The sequence below is a fragment of the Hyperoodon ampullatus genome (genome assembly GCF_949752795.1).
Source record: "Hyperoodon ampullatus genome assembly, chromosome: 20".
NCBI lineage: Eukaryota > Metazoa > Chordata > Mammalia > Artiodactyla > Ziphiidae > Hyperoodon > Hyperoodon ampullatus.
This window is the reverse complement of record NC_136933.1, coordinates 5,439,073-5,461,460: the sequence shown is the minus strand read 5'-3', so window position 1 is coordinate 5,461,460 and position 22,388 is coordinate 5,439,073. Positions and strand designations below refer to the sequence as shown.

General features: G+C 41.8%; 1 protein-coding gene across 1 annotated transcript in view; it reads right to left on the bottom strand.

The window, feature by feature from the left end:
* The window catches only part of ZMAT4 (zinc finger matrin-type 4), a gene marked incomplete at both ends in the record, with an annotated part of 203,552 nt that overhangs the window by 69,173 nt on the left and 111,991 nt on the right, over nt 1-22,388 (bottom strand). The window lies entirely within an intron of this gene.

The following is a 22,388-nucleotide window of genomic DNA, read 5'->3' as shown; positions in this document are numbered from 1 at the left end:
TTTGCCAAAGTGATAGAAGCTGATCTGTCAGTTGCATGGATTGTACCAACTGACGAAATCATGCTAATTTTATTTTCAGTTATTTCTGTTTATTGTGAGAGGTTACTGTCAACCCATACCTGCTAAAATTGACATTGAAAATACAATATTTTTTTAAAAGACCAAAAGACAAACACTATAGAGCAGATGTTGTTATCTAAATGAAAAAGACATACTATCACTATTTTGAGATTGCACAGCCTCAGCTATTAACACATTTCATTGTGAGCTTACAGTTATTTTGGGTCCAGGAAAAAAAAGAGAATCTAACTTGGAAGAGTTTACTAACAGAAAACAAAAATAACCTTTTTAATGCATTACAACATACAAGTTGCTTTCATCTTTTCAATAACTATGAGTTGGATTATTATCCTGTTTCTCAGATGATGGACTTCAGAGATGCCAAAGTTTTACTGAAGGTAAGGTAACTAGTTATGGTAAATGCAGGACTCCAAGCAAATCCTTAATTTCCAAAACCAATATTCCTTTCAATACCCCTAAGAACTCTTGTCATACTTCTTAATAAGCCAAGGGATTTTTTTCTAGACCTCAATTATCTTTGTATTTTATATGGGACATAATTTAATTTTAGAAAAAATTTCTGCTCCAAAACTTCCGGAGAAGAAAACAAATTTAAACTCTCACATGGCCCATTAGTCATCACGCAATATAGCAATGCCTTCTGTTTCTTTCTTTGCCTCTGTGATGTGGAGTGCAGCTGGCAACACTATGAAAATTAGGGTTATTCCAAGGAAAAGCTGAGATCTGGAACCTCAATAACAAATTAATGAACCATCTGATCAACTCACTAAGCTTTCAAATCACTTTTATGTGGATTTTATTTTTAGATTGAATAACTGATATACCCACAGCCAACACAATACTCCATGGTGAAAAGCTGAAAGCCTTCCCACTAAAATCTGGAGCAAGACAAGGATGCCCACTCTCACTGCTTCTATTTAACATGGTATTGGAAGTCCTAGACACAGCAATTAGACAAGAAAAGGAAATAGAAGGTATCCAAATTGTAAGGGAAGAGGTAAAACTGTCACTATTTGCAGATGACATGATACTCTATATAGAGAACCCTAAAGTTTCCACCCCAAAACTATTAGAACTAATAAATGAATTCAGCAAGGTTGCAGGATACAAAATTAATATACAGAAATCTGTTGCATTTCTGTACACCAATAATGAAATATCAAAAAGAAAAGTAAAAAATATATAAAATAAAATCACATCAAAAAAATACTTGGGAATAAACTTAACCAAGGAAGTGAAAGACCAATATGCTGAAAACTATAAGACATTAATGAAGGAAGTCAAAGATGATGTAAAGAAATGAAAAGATATCCCATGCTTTTGGCTTAGAAGAATCAAGATTATTAAAATGGCCATATTGCTGAAAACAATCTACATATTTAATGCAATCTCTATCAAAATACCCAGGACATTTTTCACTGAACTTGAGCAAATAATCGTAACATTTATATGGAAGCACAAAAGACCCCAATTTGCCAAAGCAATTCTGAGAAAAAAGAACAAAGCTGGAGGTATAACCCTCCCAGACTTCAGACTACACTACAAAGCTACAGTAATCAAAGCTGCATGGTATTAGCACAAAAACAGACATGAAGATCAGTGGAACACAACAGAGAGACCAGAAAAAAACCCACACACCTACAGTCAATTAATCTATGACAGAGAAGGCAGGAATATACAATGGAGAAAAGACAGTCTCTTCAGCATGTAGTGTTGGGAAAGCTGGACAGCTACACGTAAAACAATGAAAATTAGAATATTCACTCACACCATATGTAAAAATGTACTCAAAGTGGTTTAAAGACCTAAATGTAAGACATGAAACCAAACAACTCCTAGAAGAGAACATAGGTGAAACACTCTTTGACATAAGTTGTAGCAATATTTTCTTGGATCAGTCTCCCAAAGCAGAAGAAATAAAAGCAAAAATAAACAAAGGGTACCTAATTAAAAGTTTTGCATTGCAAAGGAAACCATCAACAAAATGAAAAGACAACCTATGGGATGGGAGAAAATATTTGCAAATGATGCAACCAATAAGGAGTGGTTATCCGAAATATACAAACAGCTGATACAACTCAATATCAAAAAAAAAAAGCCCAATCAAAAAATTGGCAGAAGACCTAAATAGATATTTTTCCAGAGAAGACATACTGATGGCCAACAGGCACATGAAAAGATGCTCAACGTCACTGATTATTAGAGAAATGCAAATCAAAACCAGAATGAGGTATCACCTCACACCTGGCAGAATGGCCTTCATCAACAAATGTTGGAGAAAAGGGAAGCTCGTACACTGTTGGTGGAATGTAAATTTGTGTAGCCACTATGGAAAACATATGGAGTTCCTTAAAAAACTAAAAACAGGGCTGCTATATGATCCAGCAATTCCACTCTGGGTGTATATCCAGAAAAAACAAAAATCACTACATCAAATAGACACATGCACCCCTGTGTTCACAGCAGCATTGTTTACAATAGTCAAGACATGAACACAACTCTCTCTCTCTCTCTCTCTCTCTCTCTCTATATATATATATATATATATATACACACACACACACACACACACACATGTAAATACACACTCGTGTATATTTTATATATATATATATATAAAATGGAATATTACTCAGCCATAGAAAGAATGAAATATTGTCATTGGCAGCAATATGGAAAGACCTATTAAACTTAGTGAAGAGTGTATTATACTTAGTGAAGTAAGTCAGACAGAGAACAACAAATACTATATATCACTTATATGTGGAATCTAAAAATAATACAAATGAATGTTTATACCAAACAGAAACTGACTCACAGACGTAGAAAAGAAACTTGTCATTATCAGAAAGGGGTGGAAGGACAAATTAAGGGTATGGGATTAACAGATACAAATTACTACACATAAAATAGATAAGCAACAGTAATACATAAGTTACTGTACAGCACAGGGAATTATACCGAATATGTTGTAATCACCTAAAATGGAATATAATCTTCAGAAATACTGAATCATTATGCTGTACAGCCAAAACTGACACAATATTGTAAATCAACCATACCTCAATAAAAAATAAATAACTGATATACAAATAAATACTTGCTAAATGACATTTTAATTCAGGAAATGAATTGTCACAATATCTAGAAAGCCTTTTCCTACCTACCCAGAGATTTCATCAGAAAGGGAAGTTTTTAGCTACTTTGGATGAAACCAAATGGTATTATTTCTATAGGGACTTAGAAAAACAAGAGGTCTCTTAAGAACCTCATTGCCGAATTCAATAATACATCACCGTGTGATGATAAAACTCAAACTGGGGCTGTACCATCCTGGCAGCCACCCAGATCATTCTGCTATGACTTAGAAATGCTAATAAAAGCTACAAATATGCAGTTGACCTGTAACGTGAAAGGACTTCTATTTACTTTTCTGAAGGAAATTGAATCTTTCTTCCAAAGTTTCCTGCATCCTTATCAATTTCTGAGGATTTATAGCCATCTATTGTTTTTGATAGAAATGGAAAACATATCAAACATTTGCAGTCTGAATGAATGTTGTCTTGAAGCATAATTCACTTTTCTCTAAACTGGGCCCTAAAAAACATTTCAGAGTTGATTTCATCAATGGATAGCTTATACATCATATTCTGGCAGGAGCAATACACTATAGAATATTCATCAGATAAGATAATCTTATCTTGCACATAAGAAAGTAGTTTGATCCTGCATTTGCATGGTAGCTTTTCCTCTTTAGTAATCCTACTATCCTGGTGCAGCACCAAAGTTTAATTTTTCCTATGCTTCTGTTTCCAACTGTCTTCACCAATTAAAACCCAGTTTATATTTCCTATAAAGGCAAACAAAGGTAGTAGTATAAAGGGAATGGAAATAGCTTTGAATCAAAATTGAAAATCAAGGTTGGGTTGGACTCTACCACCCCTGAACTGTGTGACCTTTGGCAAATCTCTGATGCCTCTGGTTTCCACAAGGTTATCTTTATACATTTCAGAGAGTACAAATTATGCATCTCATTCTGGAAACTTTACTTTCAAACAGGAAACCATGTGCTCTGATTCACTGAATATAGCATCCAAATCCTCACTTCAGCTTTTGACAGGGTACCAACAATCCCAGTGTGCCTGGGACCAAGAGGGTTCCCAGGACATGAGATTTTCAGTGTTAAAACAGGGAAAGTTGTGGGCAAACTGGGATGAGTTGGTCACCCTAACCTCTGGGATCAGACCTGATTTAACATCCCACTGGAGAAAAGAATTAGGAAAAAGTATGGAAATAACTGTTCAGGAGACCAGAGCAGGTTCTCTTTCAACCAAGCAGACAGGATCCACTGATAGATCTCAAAGGTTTACTTGTTAGCTCACCAAGTGGGTGTCCTTTGCCAGAGAAGGGGGTACCACAACCTCCAGGAAATGGTGTTCTCACTTGCCTGTCTGCCTTCCAGTCCACAGTCACAGGGCGCCCTTCAACTCTCACACCTCCACAAGTGAGACTTCCAATAACATCTTCTATCTCCTACACTTTCTCTCTCTCTCTCCTTTCTTCTTTGTTCCTCCTTTTCTCTCCCCCTCTTTCATTCATTTTTGCAAAGGATCTGGGGGCTTTCAAAATAATCCCGTAAATGGACTCATTTTAAAATGAGTGGTTTTCTACTCATTCAAAAAGATACATGTATCCCAATGTTCATAGCAGCATTATTTACAGTTGGCAAGATATGGAAGCAACTTAAGTGTCCATCAACAGATGAACAGATAAAGAAGATGTGGTCTACATACATATATACATGCATATGTGTGTGTGTGTGTGTATATATATATATATATATATACACACATGCGCACACACACACAGTGGAATACTACTCAGCCATCAAAAAAGAACAGAATTTTGTCATTTGCAGCAACATGGATAGACTTGGAGGGCATTATACTAAGTGAAATAAGTCAGACAGAGAAAGCCAAATACCGTATGATATCACTTATATGTGCAATCTAAAAAATAAAACAAACTAGTGAATATAACAAAAAAGCAGCAGACTCACAGATATAGAGAGCAAACTAGTGGTTCCCAGTGGGGAGGGGGGAGGTGCAATATGGCGGGGAGGGCGTGGGAGTTACAAACTATTGGATGTAAGAAAGGCTCAAGCATGTATTATACAACACGGGGAAAATAGCCAATATTTTGTAATAACTAAATGGAAACTAACCTTTAAAAATTGTATAAAACATTAAAAAAATAAAAGTCCATAATACATTAAAAAAAAGCATGTGTTTTTCTCACCTAAGGGTTCTTATCTACATTACTAATTCTTCCAAGTTTTGTGATATCATGCAGTTTATTCTATTTCATCTGTTCCATGTATTTTTTAAAATTTGAGTTGCCCCCAAATTCAGTTTGACTAATGGGGCAGCTTGAAGCTCAGGGAGATAAATCAACCAGCGTAGGGCCCCTAATTAATAAACAGCAAAGGAAATAGCAAAGACCAGACCTTCTGACTTGAGGCCCAACACCATATTTCAATGTCAACCGGTTCCCAGTGATGCCAAGGGAGCAACAGTTCAAATAAACAAGCAAATTAAGCACAGAGTCAGGACACACTTCCTAGGTTTCAGCATCTGTTCTCAGTAGGGATTCTTTGGAAATATGCATGTTCTCTAAAATAATTTTTCTGATTTCCAGTCCCTATGATAAACTGCCTTTCTTCCTATCCTAAATCAAATTAAAGATGGGAGGAATTTTTCGGCAAGTATCACTGTTTTTTTGCAAATGCAGTTGACACTTCAATGTGACTGGACCATTTAGCGCCTGGCTGAGGAGTGGCTGTCACCTGCACATTGACAGCTCAGCCTCCAAACAGTCCAGCCTCTTCTGAAGGTAAATGCCTCAACTCCATGCAAACTGTGCAAAGTTAGAGCTCAAAACGTAGACTTCCTCTGTACTTCTCACAGAGGAGAGTGCCTCTTGTGTAGAGGATAAATGCTCAATGAACATGTGATGAATAAATGAAGAAAAGAACTAGTAAATTTCAGTTAATATCAACTCGGGGGATTTTCATGTTTTAATAATGGCTTGTGATAGCTGAATTTAAAATCTTTGATGGTTTCATTAAACTTACTTCATTGGATTAAAAACAAGTTAGATGTTCGTACGTGGGGATGAATTAAATAAACTGTGGATCGCTATACTCTGAGATTTAGTGACCTGGAGAAACATTCAGGATATAATATAAATTAAAAGATGGAGGTTGCATGTGGGATGTAAACCCAATTACTTATTAAATTATACACACAGACATATAAAACTATATATAAAGGCTAGAAGGCTATAAATAAAAATCTTAGCACTGGTAATTTTTAAGTTGTGGATGATGAGTGATGTGGTTTATACTCATACAACCCTTGATGCAGGGGAAAAACATTTCTATTTTTCATCTTATATAGAGGTCACATTTCATGCGAACTTCTTATAGTGCAAAGTCTAGAAAACACTGCTTAAGGGACTTTTGGTGCCACAACGAAGTCTCAGATTAAATCTCACAAGATTTTCTTTGCACTGATTTATTTATTAATTTATTTTTGATGGGGGTGGGATAGGTTGGGAGAAAGCTAACTCAGTCAGAATATCATATAAAAGCTCCAGCTTCTCCTATTTCTCCAAAAGATATGGGGCAACTCCTTTCCCACCACAGCCGACCCTGAAATGGCTCTAATGATTTAGATAAAAGGAAGTATCTCTCTTCCTTCTCATCTGATATGTTTGGAAGTGAATACTGCTACCTGAAGCTGCAAGATAGAAAAATCCAGGTGCTATTTCTTCGATGCCAGGAAGGCAATTAAAGAACACTATCAAATATCCCAAGTTCCAAAGTATGTACCATTAAATACTTCCTGAGAATAAACAAAGATGAGGGTGACTTACCAGAGCCATCATTCCAATTCAATTTTGTATCAACAGTCTAAGTATAATCAGCCTATTAGTGAGAATTGCTTCCTCACCCATACTGCATTCATAGATCATCAGTCTTCATTAATATCCTATTCATAGATTATTGATTTTCATTAATATAGAATAATTCCCTCTGGTTCAGTCACTGATTAGGTTCTAAATATCTTAAGTACGCCTGTTTTCTGCGGAATCTTAATCTTTGAGAATAAGCCATTAAATAGAACTTCAGAGGAGATAAAAGCCCTTTTATAACTTTCTCAGGTTGTTTGACAAAAGAATCCTAAGGCTGTAGTACTGCACATTCTTTTACACATTGGAAACAAAAGGACAGAATGTAAGTTTCAGGAAGATAGAATCTTTATCAATTTCATCCGCTGACATATCCCAGGTGCCCAGAACCAGTGCGTGTTATATCAAGGCTTGTGGAATAAGGGGCCTAGTTTTTTCTCCATCAAGCTATCTATGTAAGAGAAGGAATCATGGTTTTGCCTTAGGACATTCTGATAAGATGATGTGATAGCATCCTCTCTGTCCAGAGTGATCTTAAAAAGCCCTGCTGTGTTGTGGGTACAATACACTCATGGCATTCGGTTTTCAAACAGTATTCAGTTAAGGTGCTTTAGTCCCTCTGAGTTCAGTCTCAAAATCTTCGGTTTTCGCCTCTGTTCTCAAACTCTGTGCAGAGGTGCCCTGGATGGTGCAGTGAACACACAGAAGAGCCCATACGATCTTTTAAAATCCTGAGAAAGCATCGTGAATCCATCAGACCCCATGGGAACCACTATCTCCAGGTAATTCCCAGTTTCAGCATGAGATGCTACAGTCCTTTCTGTGAGCTCATATTCCCTTGAAGCTGGACTTCCAGAAGCTGCTGTGTACCTCCAATCCATCCAACCCATCAATGAGGAACAGGAAATGAAGTTGACAAAGTCCAGTCTAATTCAAAGATTTGAGAAGTTACCCAGTGCCCAACAGGCAAGCGCATGCATTAGGCAGTGTGGTTATTTAAGGATTAAGTACAAAATTAAGACTTCTTTCAATACACGTGCATTATTTTTGCACACGGCTGCTAAGTCATTAGGACATAAATACTCATTAAGTTGTATGGACACAAAGAGTTATGACATCCTACTGTATACTTTGCTTATTGCTTGAGCAAGAATTAATGACCTGCTAACTGGGCACTGCTCGAAGTGCCTCTCCTCACAAATCTCAGATGAGAGGCAGAAAGTCAGCTTCTGGGAGAGAGACTCGACTCACTGCCACCCCCATGCCTGCCCCCAGCAGGTGCCATCCTTAGAGTGGTGAGCAGGAGGGCATCACCCAGACCACAGCCAGTATTGTTGGAGGGCGAGGGAGGGCCGATGAGCTGACCCCTGGGAACGGATACTAACTCCTGCTCTTTTCATTCTGCCATGGTTCTCCGGCGTCACCTAATCCATACGCCATGCTCAGGGATGGGAATGATTTACTTATCCAGCGGCATCAGCTATTCAACCAGGGAGCCAGCTTCCTGGCTCGTTTCTTATAGCCTATGAATATGTACAGAGGATTCAAAGATGGGAAAAGTGATCAGTGCCAGAAACACAGCGGAGATCAAGTGCAAGCTAAGTTTGGAGGAAGACAGAGAAAGAGGGTGGGTGGCCTTTTGGCCTGGGCTGGAGGGAAGCTGAAACTTTAGAAGTAATTTTAGGGAAGTCAGCGCTGATACTGTCCCCTGAGTAGAACACGTGCATCTACACTTTTCTTCTTTACCCTTAGGCAGCAGCCCCCGCGGCCCCAAAGCGATCTCCTGGCTTCTCCATCCAACCTCAGCTTTGAGGTACCTTAAGCACACATCCCTAAAAGTGACACTGACCTCAATAACCCAGAGTTTGCAAGTTATGAAATTTGCCTCTACTTTGTATTTAAAACTATGAATATTAGCTCTGCATATATCTTGCATGTATCTATTTGGTTAATCCAAATAATCTAGAAATAAAGTCTTTTGTATTAACTGCCACTTAGAAACCTCTAAGTCTTAAGATTTGGTACTCTTGGTATTCAGCTCTATAAACCTCAAAGCAACCCAAAACTTCCAGAGGTCAGACTGTGAAACAGCTGGGGTTACCCGGCCCCATCATGCGAGCTGCCCCCTAATACCTGGATCAAGAGAATCCAGAATATTAAAAGCTAAAGCAAGAAGGTTCTCCAGCCCCAAAGAGTTTAAGGACCACAGCCTTACACCACCGATTCTGATCTTGAGCAGTGAGGTTGCTGAGTAGAGGATGATTGTACATAAGGAAGAGGTTTTAGGCTACATAAGACTTTGAAGATAAATGCCAGAAAATCATTAGGCAATCCAGTTCCTGGGGAAACAGAAGGCTACTCAGAGCCCGAATTGTTTAGATGTATCATCTATAATCATTCCTTTAACTATGGTTTTGGCCGTAAATTGCACAGTGCATTGCCAGGCAGACACAGCCAAAAGGGAGTGCGTAAGAGAGAATAGAAAAGCTCTCAGCTGAAGAATTTTTTTAGGACAAGAGTGCCATTAACAGCCAAGGAGTGTGAAGCCTCTTAAAACTTGTTACTCTGAGTGTGCTCCAAGGACCAAGAACATCAACATCGCCTGGCAGTTTACTGGCGATGCAAATTTCAGGTCCACTCCTGGACCACTGGATGAGAACCTACATTTATGAGAGCTTCAGATGACTCATACGCAAATTAAATTTGGAAAGCACTGAATTAGGATTCAGTGGTTCCCATCCCTGGCTAAGGGTTAGAATCACCTGGGAGGAGTTGAATACTTATGGACTCTAGGCCACAAGCCAGACCAATTAAATCAGGATCCCTTGGTTCAGGGCTGAGCATCAGTAGCATCAGTAGCACTTTTGCAAGGTGCTTCTGGTGTGCGGCCAGGGCTGGGAACCATGGGACTGAAGGAACACCATCTGGCTGGGACCCCACATTCACCTTGACCTTACCAAGCATCTGTGATTCCTTGTCTCATCCATTCAACTATAACTGGCACCGTCTTCCCCATGAGACGTCCAGCACCACTCCGGCCCTCTTGGAATGGAAACATCTTTAATTTCAAGTGGCATCTTGTACAATGATGCATAGAATTTAGAACCTGGAGCCTAGGCAGAGTCTCGCGGGTGAGCACGAGGTCTCCCAGAGCACGTTTCCAACCCCCTCCTGTCAGAAGGAAGGTGTAACAAGCTCCAGACACCTTTTTGGCTGTTTTCCTGCAGCTGTTAGTTTTTAAATAAACACTTCCTTTTTCCCTCCTATTCCAATTGACAGCTTTCTTATTTAATAAATACTAAAACTGCTTTAGGTCTATGGCCATACCACCCTGAATGCGCCCGATCTCATCTGATCTCGGAAGCTAAGCAGGGTCGGGTGAGTACTTGGATGGGAGACCACCTGGGAATACCGGCTGCAGTAGGCTTTAAAAAAATAAAAAGTAAAAAATAAATTTAAAAAATTTAGAACTATTTTACTACATTGCATTAATTCTACAGAAGATTTCTTAAAAAATCTAATCAAAAGAGACAATGGGAATAAAAAAAATAACATGGTTTTTAAATGAAATCCAACCACAACTCAGGCTGGGGTTTCTAATTAGACAATAAAATGGGGCTAATTGTTCAACCTCATATCGTTGCTGTGAGGATTCAAAGTACCTGCTTGGTGAACGTTAGTTCCCAAGCATCCTGGCCACAGAGGAAACTATGACTGGAACTCAGATCTCCTAACTCCAGCTCCATGTTTTTCCACTGTCCCACACTGACTTTATTATTTTTTTACATGTTTATTGGAATATAATTGCTCTACAATCGTGTGTTAGTTTCTGCTGTACAACAAAGTGAATCAGCTATACGTATACATATGTCCCCATATCCCCTCCCTCTTGAGCCTCCCTCCCACCCTCCTCAATCCATCCCTCTAGGTGGCCACAGAGCATCGAGCTGAGCTCCCTGCTGAGCTGATTTTAGTCCTGCCAAAAGTGGGCCCAGAGGCTGGCCCAGCAAAGACCGGGAACGTGGTGAGCATGCGAAAGGGCAGTGTTGGGTGACAATAAGCTGACGTAGTGGTAATGAAATGTTCAGGTAGCTTCTCTTAAGTGTCTGGTTACCAAAGTAAAGGGTACACGTTGTAGAATGATACATAAGATCCAGAGAGATGGCTCATGGAAGAACGGTGCGTTAGTGATGGTTAAAGGATTTGGAATGGCTGCACCAGAATAAAGGAGGCTGCAGACTTATAAATCTTGAGATTCATAGAGGACTATGGCATTTGGACCAATGGCCAGCTGTTTTCCAAAGCTGCTCAAAGAGGGAAACAGACTGAGTCTGGAACAGGAGGCCTTTGGAAGACAGGTAGCTTCAGGGACTTCACGCCTGATGTGAAGCAGGCTTCCTGGCCCTGGGACGGGGACCTGAGGGAGGTTTACAGAATGTGAGCATTATTAATACCCAGTGGCGGGGGGGAAGAGGGTTTCAATCACACCACATACTGGGACTTAGAATGAAATGGAACCTTACTGGCAACAGATAGATAGATAAGATCCTAAGTCCAGATTCTGTGAATTCCTAGGTATAACTAGTCTCTGGATGAAACATAACATTTTTTTTCCAAAAAGCAAAATTCTTGAATATTAAATCATGAGGGTTAAACAGATATATGGACATCTTTCTTTCTGACTTATTTTGACTAAAAATCCCCTCCCCTTGGTATTAAGGAAGATCAAGGAAAACATTGCCAGAGTTAGTTTTCGCCTCCCTTGCCCATCAGCATTCTTGATCTATTAGTTCTACTATCTGAAAATGAAAATTCAAGTATTAATATTTCATCCGCTCTATTGACTGAAAAGCAAAATGAAGATGTCACGATTAGCACTTTGCACTAATCGAGATGTAATTACGGTGAGAATTCATGAGGAGGCCTTTAACCCCAGACTCCTGCTGCCCGGGTAACTGATTCCAGCAGGTGGGACAGAGTGGCCATCATGCCTTCCCGTGACCGAGGGCTCCTGGCTTCCAAAGACCTTTGTAGCTTTCGGTTTTGAGGGCTGCACTTGGAAGTCCCAGGTGGTGTCTTTAGCCAGTATCACTAATTATAAGAGTGGCTGCAACTCCTGCCCCGTCACAGTCGACAACATCCTCTTGAAAACCTAGATGGGGCTTCCCTGGTGGCGCAGTGGTTGAGAGTCCGCCTGCCGATGCAGGGGACATGGGTTCGTGCCCCGGTCTGGGAGGATCCCACATGTCACGGAGCGGCTGGGCCCGTGAGCCATGGCCGCTGAGCCTGTGCGTCCAGAGCCTGTGCCCCGCAACAGGAGAGGCCACAACAGTAAGAGGCCCGCATACCGCAAAAAAAAAAAAAAAAAAAGAAAACCTAGATGGATTTTCCATTAAAGCCATAAACGAGTGTGTGCCCATGAGACAAGTGAAGAGAGTCACTCAGCAGGAAATCCTACACAGGAGAAGCAGCTCCTCTGAAGGCTGATCATACAGTAAGAAAGCATGAAATGTCATCTACCTGTTTTCGGACAGGGAAACTTGCTTGGTGTCTGGATCACATGACAATTTATAATGCAGGATAACCCCTGGAGAAATTGTGTTTTCCTGTAGACTCACTTCATGAAGAGGAAAGATGCTTTTCTATCGCATTCCAACATGAGACCCTTGAAGCTGTGGTTTTCCTCACCTCCACGAGAGAAGGAACCCATGCATTTGTTCCGGGCTGGCTGAGAGGCAAAGGGATCTGAGTGTCAGAGGCGTGTGACTGATGTCAGGAAAGGGATTGCTAGGGACTAGGAAAAAAGAGGATTGTACGTATGGATAGAGGCCTGTGTGTCCAAGGTGGCAGGATGTCCCGGGAATGTCTACAATGGGACACAGCCTTCTCTTTGAAAGCCTAGCTTGGCACAGAGGGGTTGAAACCACCAAGGAAAGTCACTGACCTTGAGGAATAGGCCAGTCTGCACAGGCAGAGAGGAAAGTGAGACCCACTTCTGAGGAAGTCCTGGGTCTTCACCTTGAACCTGTGGAAGCCCAGCACCCAGCAGCCTCCTGGGTGATCAGAAAGTAGCCAGCGCCTACAGGCTGAGGGACCACTTTGGGGGTACCCACATGCTTCTAGGCCCCTGTGTGGCCCTGAAGACGGAGAGGGTACCCCAAAGAATGACCAAGACTGGCCTTCTCACTAAGCTTCAAGGCCAGAGGACAGAAGTCTTGTAAATTGACTTGTTAAATATAAAGAAATTTAATATGTGTGGCACTCAAGTATTATCCAGTAATTCACACTTACTGCACCTGATTATTGAAGAAACCAAACTGAGTGTTAAGCAAGACTTTTAAGGCTGATGTTTAAAATACATAGATGTTTCAGAGGATGAGAATACAGTCTGGGACATTGACTACCAATTATTTTAGGTGGAATGGCTACTTTACAAGTGCCTTCTCGACTTCATAAACTAGACAGTTTTAGGGTTCTTGTCTTTAGTCAATAATTTAAGAGTTGTTGCCAGAAAATCTCTCACTCACAGTTTTCTGAATCATAATGCATTGTGTGGATGCCAAGTCCTGACCATGCCTCTTACTGACAGTTTCAGAATAAGCGCAGGAAATTGATTGTTTTATTGGTCTACTCTATTCCTTCCTAAAAATGTGTCAAAGAATACTTTCTGGAATAAAGGTATAACTGCATCATAAAAGCTGCCGAAATCATCAGCTATCTTCTACTGCTGTTGGATCACCCAGAGGAGAAAAGTGAGCTTGCGGTATTTTAAAAGATTTGTGAAAATCAGCTGGGAGGTAGCCTCATTGATGAAATATTTAATTCTGCCCAATCACTGATGCATTGCTTTATTGGTCATCAAATATAAAATAAAAAGACAGTAGCCTTGATCTAATCATTGTTCCAAGCCTCTTATGATCCACTGTACAAAAGCATGACCAAAAGAATCTGGCTTACCTCTCATGCTAATTCATTTAAAACCTGATTCCCTATAGGGTAGTCAGCGGCCTGACATGTGTGTTTTCTCCTGACAGTGTGACACCAGGGAAAGATCACTGCAAGAGAAGAGAAGTCTCTTTGCCATCAACCAGTTTTATCACTTGGGACAAATAATGTCATCTCTCTAGACTTCAGTGTCCTCATCGGGAAAATGAGGTGGTTGAAATAATAACTGCTAAGAGCCTTCCAGTTCTGCAACTCTATGAATCTATTACTTGTTGCATTTACAAGCATCAGAAAAACCACAGTCATCATCAGAACAAGTGCACTGATGTGAGGACAATGCCTTAGAACAAGCCAGCTTTCCTAATTTAAAAGAAAACACACCACTACGAAGATCTGCCTGTTTGACAAACTACTGTTTGCATCTATTAAAACAAGTACCTAGACAGGTTATGCCAGGCACACCAAATAACCTGATTCAGATGATAGAACTGCTGGGGTGGAGAAAACCTTCAATGCAAATGTGAGGCACTGATTGGATCTGAAATGCATATATATATATATATATATATATATATATATATATATATATTTTTTTTTTTTTTTTTTTTTTTTTTTTTTTTTTTTTTTGCGGTACGCGGGCCTCTCACTGCTGTGGCCTCTCCCGTTGCGGAGCACAGGCTCCGGACGCGCAGGCTCAGTGGCCATGGCTCACGGGCCCAGCTGCTCCGCGGCATGTGGGATCTTCCCGGACCGGGGCACGAACCCGTGTCCCCTGCATCGGCAGGCGGACTCTCAACCACTGCGCCACCAGGGAAGCCCTGAAATGCATATATTATTCAAAACGTGAATTTATTTAAGTTTCAAACAGATCCAGAATACCCCTTTCTTTATTCATTCAACAGAGAACTCAAATAAGCAACTGGGTATCAGCCATAGAAATTTATGGAAAAGTTCTAAATCTCTGTCTCGTTTTCAATAGGAAATAAGGGGAAAAAAGGAGAGAAGCAACAAGATTTCAGAAGAGGAATATACGATAAATACACCCACACACGGGACAAGCAGAGTGGACAAGATCATTGCTTGTCTATTTCTTTCCCCACACAGTGGTTCACTGTTCCCACAAATGAGAAATTCTTTTTTTTTTGAGCTTCATTTTTTTAAATTGAGAGACATTCTTGATTGAAGGTGTATAAATATCTGTCTTTATGGCTTTATTGCTTCCAGTCATCTTAGTGAGAGTCTTGGGGGCTGAACTGTGCTGTTCGTTAGGTAAGCAAATGTCTGTAGATCATTTTACAAAGAATTACTTATCCTCGCCTAGAGATCAAGGGAAAAGCCTTAGAAAATGCAATCAGAAATCCTGGGTTCAAGTTCTGATTATATATTTCACTATGTGACACCAGGCAAGTCACCTTACCCTATACAGCCTCAGTTTCTTCATCAACAAAATGGAGCTAATAATACTTTGTATTTATTATGAAGATTAAATGAAACAATGAAGGTAATATTTCTGAGATAGTATCTTTTTTTTCCAGGGGTGGGAAATCCAGGGTGAGATAATATCTTAACACTTATCAGTTATGATCACTGATTTTATCATTAGGTTAAAAAAAAAATATATATATATATATATATATCATTAGGTTAGATTCAGCCTGCTCTACTACAGTTTTACCACAGGGCAGGATCTTTTAAAATACAATATATTTTTGCTTCATTGTTGAGAGATGAAAAGGCTTTTTGAAAGCTACAGTTTATAAATGTAATGAATATAAAGTAACTTTTGTCATGTAGACAGTTGATTCTTGTTATCCGTGGTAGTTATATCCTAGGAACTCTCCAAGAATACTGAATTAGTAAATACTGACCGAGTATTCCTTGGGGAAATAGAGTTAGGTTCCTGTGAGCTTGTGGTCACATTCTGATCAACTGGTCAATATAGAATCTTGTTTTACGTGTGCTTCTGTTTAAAGACACCTTCTTTAATATATATTTTTGATTCACTAACATTTAACTCAAAGCCAACACATTACAACTCATGCCTGAACAAAGCTTATCTAAACACACACATTTTCCCCGTAAGGCACATCACAGCCTTCTTGCACTTAGGAAAACTAGACAGCACTCCAGGGCCGTCCCGGGGAGCCATTTTAAATGGCAAAATTTTCAACAAAAAGCACAAAAATGCAAAACACCTGGCAAGAAATAGATAGCAAAAAAAGGCACTTGTTTGCAGTATGAGGGTTGAAATTTCGAAGATAGAGGGTTGCCTTCAGCTGAGAACATACACATGGGGCAACTCAAATGTTTCACCACTTTGCATACATCTGTGAGTGCCCATGAAATGCCAAAACTGCTGATTTTGTGGTTAAAAATAAATTTTAGTGAGTAGGTGAGTTCACAGATACAAAATCCCACAAATAATGAGGATTGTGTGTTTGTGTATACTTATGTAAGTATTTATACACAATCATATATTCATTTAATACTTAATCATGTGGCAGGCACTATAGTAAGTATTTTAGATATATTTTCTTCCTCCTTTATTATAATAATTATATAATCTCAGTATCCCCATAATCTTACCAATATGAAATTGAGGGCTGAGAACTTAAAATCACTTGTAAAATTCACACAGATAGAACCAGAATTTAAAGCTGAGTCTGATTTCCGAGCCTATGTTTGCCCTCTACTTTATTCTGTGTTTCACCAATTTTGTTTTTTTAACTCAAGCAAGTGGCCAGGCATGCCACATCTTGTCAAATTGGCAAACCACTGCCTTTGATCATCATACTGAACTCAAATTTAAATGACCAAGGTAACAATTTGAAAACCAAGCTATAGACATTTAAATGCCTATCCTTATTCTAATCCATGCTTCCAATTTTCAGTCATCTATGTTCAGTTATTAAATGCCTACTATGTGCCAGTAAGTGTTGTATGTGCAGTCATCAACACAGAGGTAATGCCAGGATGCCTCTGGAGCACGTCAGAACTGTTCTCCATCCATCTTCTAGGGTTAAGATATACACACACTACAGCAACTTCAAACTCTTACAGGCAAATGAAAGAAAGGTTATTGCTAAATGTGATGCCATTACCTGTCAAGCCAGTGATGTCTGAGAACTATATAAAAGAAAGTGCTCAGTATCCATTCTGGCTAAGAATGATGGATGTATTCATAAAAGCTTATATGTGAAACAGTAACTTTCAGGGACAATGTATCAAGCAGGATGGATTAGGCTCTTCTGCAGTAACAAATAGCCCCCATGCATCACAATAAAGGCCTCTTTTTTGCTCTTGAAAAGTCTAGTGTAGGTTGAATGGCCCTCCTCCATCCTGTAGCCCGGTCTTAAGACATCTACTCTCAACCAATTGAAAGTCTGGGGAAGGTAGGAAGCAAAGGGTGTTTGGATGAGCAATGTCTCTGCCACAAACACAAATAAATTTTCCCGTTAATCCTAAATATAATACCTAACCATATAGACTATGGGTAATCTTAAATCTCACTTTGATTAATGGTAGACAACGGGAAATACCTGTAGTTTAAAGTTTTTATTCTAAGCTTCAAATTTCTTCTAAATCGTTTACATTTTCTTCAAGAAAACTTTTTAAAGGACAGTTAAAGGATGCTTTCTTTTAGGATTTTCTTTAAGATTTTGAGTCTGAACTCAGTCTCATTCTTATTTCAATTATCTTGTTTGTACGGGTTGGTCATAAAAAGAAAGGGGGAAAATCACTAGCTAGCAAGCATAATATCGGGGCCAGTGACTTCAGTTAAATGAAGGTGGTTGTATCCTGTGTTGAACAGTGTCTCCCCTCAAATTCATGTCCACTCAGAATTTCAGAATGGGAACTCATTCGGAAATAGGGTTTTTGCAGATAAAATTATTTAGACTAAGATGGACCAGACTGTATTAGGATGAGCCATAGATCCAATAATTGGTATCTTTATGAGAAGAGGAAAGGACACACAGATGCACAGGGAGGAAGGTCATGTGACAATGGAAGCAGAGATTGGGATGATGGATCCAGAAAGCCAAGGACCACCAGGAGCCTCCAGAAGGAAGGCAAGGATTTTTCCCCAGAGCCTCAGTGTGAGCGAGGCCCTGCCCACACCTTGATCTCAGACTTCTAGCCTCCAGAACTGTGAGCATAAATTTCTATCATTTTAAGCCGCCCAGTTTATGAGAAGTTGTTACAGCATCCCTGGGAAACTATACAGATCAGACCTCAGATTTCAAATAAGAATTTAAAATCAGGAGGTATAAGTATATGAAGGTTTTGATAAAATCTGGTTATAATCTCACCTCTTTCGTTTTCTAAATGTCTTTGAAGTTCAGGCCTAGTGGAGATATTTGCTATCACTCACATCTCGCAGCTTCTCTGGAGAATTCCTTGCTCTCAGCAAGAGGGAGCCACTGGCCTCCCCTCATTCTCTACTCTCAAGGTACCTCCCCAAGGCTCGTCTCTCTAACTTCCCCCCATCTGTCCTGATCTCTCCACTAACCCCCATCCGGTGTCTCCCCAGCTTCTCAAAGGTGTGTGGTCCTGGGGAATGTTTCATTTTATACACACACACCTATAATACCACCACTCTCTCTCCTTGCCACCTCTCCCCCCGAGATCATTCATTGTCTAGATCAGAGGTGGGCAAACCTTCCACATAAAGGACCTCGGAGCAAATATTTTAGGCTTTGTGGATTCTATGGATTCAGCTCTGCCATCGTGGCACAACAGCGGCCTAGACAGAGCGCAGGTGAATGAGCACGGTCGTGTTCCAATCAAACTTTATGTACGGACCACTGAAATATGAATTTTCTATATTTTCCGTGTGTCACAAAATATTCTTCTTTTGATCTTTTTTAAACCGCTTAAAAACATAAACACCATTTGGGGCTTGCAGACCACACAGAATGGGCAATAAGAGGTCAGATGTGGTTCTTGGGCCAAAGTTTGCTAAACCTGATCTAGCTCAGCGGTTCTCAACTGGGGTCAACTTTGCCCCCCAGGAAACATCCGGCAATGTCTAGAGACATTTCCTATTGTCACATGTCTAGTGGGGCTCTTTTGTCATCTAGTGGGTGGAGACCAGGGACGACGCTGCTAAACATCGTACAACGCACAGGACAGCACCCCTCCCCTAACCAAGAATTAGCCAGTTAAAAATGTCAGTGAGGGCTTCCCTGGTGGCGCAGTGGTTGAGAGTCCACCTGCCGATGCAGGGGACATGGGTTCGTGCCCCAGTCCGGGAAGATCCCACATGCCACGGAGTGGCTGGGCCCGTGAGCCATGGCCGCTGAGCCTGCGCGTCCGGAGCCTGTGCTCCGCAGCGGGAGAGGCCACAACAGTGAGAGGCCCGTGTACCACAAAAAAAGAAAAAAGTCAGCGCCACTCAGATTAGAAACTCTGAGCTAGATAAAGGGCTCCTGTGAGAACCCTCCTTAACACCCCACGCCATAGGTTATATAGTTATTAAGGCCCTAATTGGACAACTCTCAGCCTAAATTCTTCTCAGATCTCTCCAACTGCAATGATTCTAACTGTTCTTCAATAGATCCTGTGTATCCATAGATCTTCACGGTGTGTTGTTCATTGTAGCCAAGGGCCCACGTTTCCTCCATGGCGAGCCTCAGAAGGGCGTGTGGTGTCCTACCCACCTTTACGTTCCCACAACCAAGGGCGGCAGGAACTGAGCGAGGAAAACAATGAACTAAAACCTCCAAGTTATGAACTCACTTGAGGCAGGTACCAGGTGAGGGAATTCCAGCTTCTGTAGAGAAGCCACTTCTATGAGCCCTTAGAGTAGAATTTTCTGTCCCAGAATGCCAGAGCTGCTGGGTGAATCGATGGCCAAACAAGGCCCATGCTTGATGCAGCAGGAACTACCTTTGGCCAGAAAGTCAGTGGGCCTGGAGCTGGTTGAGAAGAGCCAGTAGGGCTTCCTGCAGCCCCTCTTATGGCATCGGTGGAATCTTCAATTACCCGTTGAGCTTGGTGTCCTGTGGCATCACATGAGGCTGGAGCAGGTGGGACCACAGAGCCAGCAATGGATTTGCAGAATCCCGCAGCTCTGGGTTTGCCCTTCCCTGCTCCCACCCAGTGCACCCGACGGCCCTTGGATCCCTGACTCAGCCCCTCCTCCTCGCCTCTGAGTTTCTCTCGCCCGGACCCTGCTTTGCTCTCCCCATCTCACAGCCCACCTCTGCCCCACCCCAAGCTTCTGCACTGACTATGCCTCTTCCTCCTATGATTTCTGGGCTCGGCTAGTCCACAGCCTGGACGTCCCAGGCCAACACCACCAATGGCTCCCTCCCTGCACACAGCACAGAGCCCCACTTCTCCCACCCTCCGACTTGCCCTCTGCTCAAATCCGGTCTCCTGGGCTTCCCTGGTGGCGCAGTGGTTGAGAGTCCGCCTGCCGATGCAGGGGACACGGGTTCATGCCCCGGTCTGGGAAGATCCCACATGCCGCGGAGCGGCTGGGCCCGTGAGCCATGGCTGCTGAGCCTGTGCGTCCGGAGCCTGTGCTCCAGAATGGGAGAGGCCCACATACCGCACAAAAAAGAAAAAAAAAAAAAAATCCGGTCTCCTGCGCGGTCCTATTAGCTCCTGTCCATCCTCCCTCTCTACCCAGTCACGCTGGATTATGTCTCCTTTGGCAGATTTCCCTGGCTGTTTTTTTTGTTTTTTTTTTTTTTTTTTTGCAGTACGCGGGCCTCTCACTGCTGTGGCCTCTCCCGTTGCAGAGCACAGGCTCCGGACGCGCAGGCTCAGCGGCCATGGCTCACGGGCCCAGCCGCTCCGCGGCATGTGGGATCTTCCCGGACCGGGGCACGAACCCGTGTCCCCTGCATCGGCAGGCGGACTCTCAACCGCTGCGCCACCAGGGAAGCCCTCCCTGGCTGTTTTGATTCATCTTCTCCCCAGGTTCCTGTGACCTGTACCCTGACCCCTACACCTGCACTCGTACTTGTCCTCAAGCAGGGACAGAACGCCAGGTGACACTGGCTGTCACTCTCTGTTTCAAGGACACGGGAGACAGGCAAGCTTGTGTCTGGGGAGGATGCGGGAGAACAAGCGTGGAGCCCTGTTCCCTCCAGGAGGTGCTCTTGGTAACGTAGGTTCACCCAACGGAAGCAGCCTTGGATGACAAGACAATAAAGTATTTCAAGAGCAAAATTATATGGCCCGGAGCTCAGAACAGGGTAAATAAAAACAGCTTCATTTCCTAAGCAAACAGAGCAAAACATTTCCTGAGCTCTACGTGGCCCTGTGATTAGCACTTTGCATTTATTAATCAGATCCTATAATCATTGTGGAAAGCCTTTGATATAAGTAACAGCATTAGACCCATTGTACAGATTGGGAAAGGGCAGTCCGGGCAGGTGAAGTCCTCAGCCAGTAAAGGGTGGGGTCTGACTGACCTGCTTAATACCACAGGACAAAGTCAGCCGTGGTTTTGCACAACGAAGTAATAAGTTATACTTGGGGGTAAGGCCCTGATACAAAGATATACCTCCTTCCCCCAGGCAAGTCTCTGAAACCAGTCACGTCAGTGTTCCCTATGTTGAATTTGAGGCTCCCCAAGGTGAAATAAGTAAAATATACATAAAGGAGTGCCCTGTTTAGCTAAGTATTTACTTAGCCCAGGTGTGTTAGTTTCCTCTGGCTGCTGTCACAAAGTACCACAAAATCAGTGGTTTAAAGCAGCACAGTTTTACTATATCAACATTCCGGCGGTCAGAAAACTTAATTCCATAGGCCACCTCAGTTGCCCCATTCCCTGTAACACATATTCACAGGTTCTGGGGATTAGGAAGTGGGCACATTTGGATACACTATTTGGTCTCCTCCAGGCAGTAACAGTGCCCTTGGGGCACCACCAATGGCAGACCTGCAGCCATTGAACATATACCCCTACAGGGCACCCAGGCAGCCACGGGGAAAATCCAGCACAGCTTACGGCACAGGAGCCCAGAATGGAGCCATCCAGCTGGTTCCTCATCCTCCCCTGCTCTGTGGGAAGTGCTCTCCTTCACCTACAGACTCGGCTCCTGTGAGGGGCCTCCAGGGCCAATCCCTGCCTCCTGCGAGCAGGTTTACATCAATCTTCTAGCTCTTTGTGTTTCCACTCTGATCGCACAGCTCCTTCCATATACCTGAGATTGGCACTCTCTTCTGGGCCTTCATTCTGGTGTCTGGTTCCTTATTTGATCCTTCAGAGATGTTGAGTTCTTGTCTTTTTTTTTAATATAAATTTATTTATTTTATTTATTTATTTTTGGCTGTGTTGGGTCTTTGTTGCTGCGCACGGGCTTTCTCTAGTTGCAGTGAGCAGGGGCCACTCTTTGTTGCGGTGCGCGGGCTTCTCACTGCGGTGGCTTCTC